We start from the raw sequence: 6,746 nt of genomic DNA, 5'->3' as shown, positions 1-6,746 counted from the left end.
AACAAAAGATGAAACAGTTGGGTTCAATATTTCTCACAATGCATTTATTTTGAATTTCTTTAGTTCAAGTTTGAAATTGTTTTATGTCTATAATAGAAAAAAACAAAATTATGTATGCACTCTTCTTAATATTAAAAATTAATAAATTATTCTATAACATTTATATAATAAATTAAAGTTATAGAATAAATTATAGAATTTTATGTTGAAGACTTATATTTAGTATACATATATGAAAATTAAAATTATTGATTCTATTTGAAAATGCCCAATCTAACATATTTCTTTTATTCTATATTAAAATTTGATGTAATATATTGAAATTATTAAATCAAAATCAACAACTGTTATGCATATAAAAATATCACAAGTTTTTAAGAAATTAAAGTTATTGACTTTGTCCTTTTACATTCATTTGTACTCTCGCTACAATCTTGAAAACTTGTTCTGTCTTTTTAAAGTTAAAAGAGAATTTGTTTATGAAAATATGCGTAATGAAGACTTTACTTGGGCGGTATCTTAATTTCTTGAGTTGAACGGTTTCTAGAGGCAGTCTAATTTCTGAATTCGTTTACGGCACTACTTTGGCCCTACCGCTCGATCGTTCGGTAGCCTGCTCATTATCTATTTAAACACCAAAATACAATGGTTAAGAGGCATTCAAAAGTCTTGGTAATTGATATGGGGAAGAAGCACATATTCCTAGCTATTACTGTAATTATTGCAGCGCATTACTGCAACTCAGAAGCAGTGAATGGTGAAGATACCCTTCAACTAGGGGCTTCGCTCAGTGGAAATCAAACCCTAATTTCCAAGAATGGCAAGTTTGCAGTGGGATTTTTCTGTCCCAGAGGAACGAATAATTGGTATATTGGCATCTGGTATGCTTCCATCTCTCAGAAGGCCATAGTTTGGGTGGCTAACAGAGATAATCCTGTGAAAAACAAGCCTGGAGTTCTGAAATTTTCAAGAGATGGTAATCTCAGATTACTTGATGGAAATGGCGATTCAGTTTGGTCGACTGATAATGGGCAGAGAGGATCACGAGCAGTGCTAATGGACTCTGGCAGTTTCATCATCCTCGACGGCCACAACGAGTCTGCGATTGTTTGGGAGAGTTTCGCAGATCCGACAGATACATTGTTGCCTGGCATGAAGATGTGGAAAGGCATGGCCCTAACTTCCTGGAAGAGTTCTTCAGATCCATCAAGTGGGCACTTCTCTTTTCGAATGGACACGTCTCCAGGAAAGACACAGTTGATGTTGGTGTTCAACAACACCATTCCATATTGGTCCAGTGGAGAATGCATTGGACAATTCGGACACAATTATTTCACTAAGGTTCCCGAATTAGAAGTTGACCAAAAAGTTCAAGCGTCCTGTGTGAGGCTCTCCCCTTCAAGAATATACACTAAATTTGACATGAATCCAATAGATCATACGGTCACTGGACGGCTCCTGTTAACTGAGAAGGGCGAAGCTGAACTATACTTCTGGAAGGACGATGGTACATGGAGTCTGAGGTGGTCCACATACCGAGGTCAATGCAATGACTATGAAATCTGCGGGGCCTATGGACTCTGCAATGCGAATGATGTGTGTAGTTGCGTCCAGGGCTTCGGGCCCAAGAACAGCTCTCACGGTTGGTGGTCAAATGGGTGTGCTCGCAAAAAACCCCTACAATGCTCTGTCACAGAAGGCACACCGGACGTCTTCTTAGAAGCCGAGAACAAATATTTGCCTGAAAGGAAAGCTGTCTTAATCGACAACGAGCTGACACAGCAAGGTTGCCGGGAAGTTTGTCTCAGCAATTGCTCCTGCACAGCCTTTGCTATGGGTATTTCTGATCCACCCGTTTGTAGACTCTGGTTTGGGGATTTATTGGGGATGGGCGTTTCGTCAAAGGGCCAATCCGTTTTCATTAGGCTAGCGGCTTCTGAATTGCAACATTCGACATCAGAGGGAGGGACCAAAGGTCCTGCGCTTATAATTGTTCTCTCTGCCGCTGCAGTTTTTTGTGCTGTTTTTGCTTCTCTGTTAGCCGCGCACCGTTTGCGAAAACGTAGAAGACTATTGGAGGAAAACGTAGAAGAGGAGGTGCCAGTGTCGCTGAAGATGTTCAGTTACAAAGAGCTCCGAATTGCAACGGGGAATTTCAAGCATGAGCTGGGTAGTGGAGCTTTCGGCTGTGTCTTCAAAGGAACTCTACCAGACAGCACGCCCATTGCTGTCAAAAGATTACAGGGTTCATCGCATCAAGAAAAACAATTCCGTGCAGAAATAATCACGACTGGAATAATACAGCACGTTAATTTGGTCAGGCTGTGGGGATTCTGCGTAGAACGTTCACGAAGGTTACTGGTGTATGCCTACATGCCCAACGGCTCCTTAAACTCCTTCCTCTTCTCACAGCCGGAAGGCGGACAGAAGGTGTTGGATTGGAAGACACGGTTTGAGATCGCACTGGGCACTGCACGAGGATTACTTTATCTGCATGAGGAATGCAGGGATCGCATCATTCACTGCGACATTAAGCCTGAGAATATTCTCCTTGACAGCGAGTTCAGCCCAAAGGTGGGAGATTTTGGGCTAGCAAAACTGGTAGGCAGAGATTTCAGCCGCGCGTTGACGACCACAAGAGGAACTCGAGGGTACTTGGCTCCAGAGTGGATCTCCGGCCTTCCAATCACTCCCAAGGTGGATGTGTATAGTTTTGGCATGACGTTGCTGGAAATTATTTCTGGCCGAAGAAACTTAGATTTAAATGTTGAGGACAGTAGGTTATACTTTCCTACCTGGGCTTCATCTCAAATTCTGAGGGGAAACATAAGAGGTATTGTGGATGGAAGGATCGCAAGCGAGGCAAACATTGAAGAAGTTAGAAGAGCTGCTGTAGTGGCTGGGCTGTGCATTCAAGAAGATGAGAATGTGAGGCCGAGCATGGGAGAAGCGGTGAAGATATTGGAAGGCACAATTGAAGCCCCTGTTCCCCAAATTCCGAGGTTTCTGCAGGTCCTTGTTGGTCGGGCAGACGACAACATCAACGCCGATAGCTACAGTGAATAGCTTTCCATTTCAAGTGGTTTCATTCGGGCAAACTGAAAATAGTAGAATTTTATAAGCTAAAGTCTGATGATAGAAGTCGCGACATGTAAAGATTAGCTATATGGAGAATGAGGTCTGTCTGCTATAAAGGGTATTAGATAGCATTATGAAATAGAAACATAGGGCTAACAAATGACTTTGCAAGTTATATATAAATATTAGGTCTTATAATGATAAAATGTCTTGTACATTTTGAAGTGCATGTAATGAAATCTGTAAAGAATGCATGTTTTTTTGTTTTTTTTATTTGTCAAAATGACCACTAAGAAATCTAGTTTAGAGCACGGAAGTGAGAAGGGTAGTGTAGACAATCATCACAACTTTAAAAAGAAAACTCCTCAAAGCAGAAATCAATGATATGCATTGCACAAAGCATTCAAAAGTGAAACCAACCCATGAAGAACATGTTAAAATAGTATGATCAACCAACTTATCCTTACTTGTGTGTTGTAAATTAGCACTGAACACACAATAGATTTTGTGTGTTGTAAATTAGCACTGATACACAATAGATTTTGTCTATTGTCAATCAACACAGAACAAAGAACAATCAATAGAGTTTAGGGTCTTCTAGAAGTTTAGTTGGATGGCTTTCTTACAATAATAGGAGTATATAAGCTCTGTTATACTCTTCCATTTATCATTTAAAAAAGATTCAATTGGTGGTTCTAGCTACTTCATTATTAGTAAAAAGAAAATAATCAAGCATTCACTCCATCCACGGGAATACATAACACGTATAAGGTAGAAGAGATAAAAATACCATGCCACATACAAGGAAAATTGGGTGTATAAATAAGTTCGCATTACAAAACACTACTATAATTTTCAATCTATTAATCCAGAGACCAGGTCTGTATGATCTTATACATCAAAGACAAATTGATTCTAGTTATTAGACAAACCCTAAAACAAAGATAAATATTAAAGAATACAGGCATGATTACTCAAGAAATTATCATGGATTTTCAATCCTGTGCACTAGCTACCTTCAATATCATATAAATTAGGTGAGAAATGTGTGGATAAAGGGGTTGCAATGCCCTGCCTTTGTTATGGTTTTTCGCACCTCGTTATTGTTGGCATGTGGTAATTTCTACTACTGTCGACAATCTTAGGAAATATCCTAACTGCCAAATTTAATATGGAACCTCCCACTGCCCTCCTGTGTACACTATTCTCTTTCACTTTCAATTACAAACAACTAGCATAGCTTTTGCAATGAAGCATTCATAATAGAAGAGGTTTTGGTAGATGCTCCATGTTAAATGGAAATTTGTGTCAATATCACCCTCAACTCCATTTACAACACAAATAGTTTGTGGTGGGCTACAAAATAAGTAATAACTCATTTATAATTACCATATATTCATTTAGTTCTTGTGTTTGTAACTATAGAGAATAACAAAAAGTACAAAATAGGAAGGAAACAAAGATTTAAAAAATAAAGTAAAATAAATTAAAAATGGTTAGCATTGAGGAGCAATGCTATTTTTAAAGAAAAGGGAAGAGAATTGTTGTCAATGATCTTATAGTGTGTAAATATTTTCAAAAATATTTACATATTATTGCTTGATATTATTATTTATTAAAGTTAATTAACATTACTTTTGAGTCAAACTCATTGACCCATGTTTCATGAGTAGTGATTCAACATGAATCCATCCCTCATGAGAATAAATGGAACCCTTAGCACTCATTGGATCTAGTTGATGCTCATAGATGTGAAGTGTGAAGACTTCCTAGGTGGTCACCCATCCAAGTACTATGGAGTTTCCTTGATGGATAAACCCAAATCTTGCAAACCCATTTGCAAAACCTTCACCAAGTATTGTGCCTTATGAACAATTCATTAGAAATCCCTTTAAGCTCATTAATTGATAAGTAGGAGATAATTTCCAAAGCAAGTCAAATTGTGATATAGCTATCAGGATTTAACTATGTGATTTTTGAGTCAAACTCATTGACCTATGTTTCATTAGTAGTGATTCAATAGGAATACATCTCTCATGAGAATAAATGGAACCCTAAGAACTCATTGGATCTAGGTGATGCTCACAAGGGTGAAGCACCAGGCCTTCCCAAGAGGTTACCCCTCCTAGTACTACTCCAACCTAAGTGCACTTAACTATGGAATTTCCTCCATGTTTAAACCCAAAGCTTGCAACACCATTTTCAAAACCTTCACAAATTATTGTGCCTTATGAACTATTCATTAGAAAGTCCCTTTAGCTCATCAATTGATAAGTAGGAGATAATTTCCATAGCAAGTCAAATTGTGATATTGCTATAAGTATTTAACTATGTTATTTTTTAGTCAAACTCATTGACCCATGTTTCATGATTTGTGATCCAACATGAATCCATCTCTCATGAGAATTAGTGAAACCCATAGCACTCATTAGATCTAGGTGATGGTCACAAGGGTGAAGCATTGGGATATCTTGAGAGGTCACCCATCCTAGTACTACTCCAGCCTGAAGGCACTTAAGTACAAAGTTTGAAACATGGGTCAATGAGTTTGACTCAAAAATTTGATAGTTAAATCCTAATAGCAATATGACAATTTGACTTGTTGTGGAAATTATTTCCTACTTATCAATTGGTGAGCTTAAGGGGCATTTTATTGAATGGTTCATAAGGCATAATACTTGGTGAAGGTTTTGCAAATGGGGTTGCAAGCTTAGGGTTTAACCATGGAGGAAACTCCATATTTAAGAGTGCTAAAGTTGGAGTAGTACTAGGATGGGTGACCTCTTGGGAAGTCTTGGTGTTTCACCCTTGTGAGCATCACCTAGATCTAATGAGTAATAAGGGTTCCATTTATTCTAATGAGAGATGAATTCATGTTGAATCAATACTCATGAATCATGGGTCAATGAGTTTGATCAAAAATCACACAATTAAATCCTAATAGAAATATCACAATTTGACTTGCTCTAGAAATTATCTCCTACTTATTAGTTAATTAACATTAACATTTATTAAATAATAATTTTAGTATAGAAAAGTGTACAATATATTACAAATTTTTTTTTTTCCAATAGAAATGTTTCAATTTATTCCTAAAGTGTGAAGTTTGCGAGTGAAAAAACTTAATTGAGAATTAATTTCTTTTTATAATGACAAGTCACAATTATTGTAGGATAAATGGGATTATGAAGATTATGGGAGTGCTATTGATAAGGAAGGAGATCATAAGTTGACATGGTTTTTGAGGAAGTGTAGAGAGGGTATATCTTGTAAATTTCTATGGGCTAATCCATGGAATAATTTTACGATCAATATTTATTAAAAAATATATATTTTATGCAATCATGATGAATTTATGAAGATTAAGTGAGGCAAATTTTCATGTTTCCAAGATCTACAAGGAGGGGTTGTTATCTTTACTTCTATAGTGCCCACACCAAATCAAAGTTATATATAGTAATTGAATTGAATTAAAAATTATTTAAATTTTCTGGACAAAAAATTAAAAACTTAATTAGAACTATAGTTAAGGTTAGAATAATGGTTGTAATTATGATTCAATTTGGAATTTCCATTACAGTTAGGCTTATAGTTAGATTTATAGTTAAATAATTATGGTTAAGATTTTGGTTAGAATTATGATGAGAAACTGGTTTACAATTATAGTT

General features: G+C 36.7%; 1 pseudogene; it reads left to right on the top strand.

Annotated features, from left to right (window-relative positions):
- Positions 1 to 681: 681 nt before the first annotated feature.
- On the top strand, positions 682 to 3,344 carry LOC149536575 (G-type lectin S-receptor-like serine/threonine-protein kinase At2g19130 pseudogene; annotated as a pseudogene).
- The last annotated feature ends 3,402 nt before the right edge of the window (positions 3,345 to 6,746 follow it).

Source organism: Cupressus sempervirens, chromosome 10, assembly GCF_028749045.1.
Source record: "Cupressus sempervirens isolate cs-2001-9-10 chromosome 10, ASM2874904v1, whole genome shotgun sequence".
NCBI lineage: Eukaryota > Viridiplantae > Streptophyta > Pinopsida > Cupressales > Cupressaceae > Cupressus > Cupressus sempervirens.
This window is presented reverse-complemented; position numbering and strand designations above follow the sequence as displayed.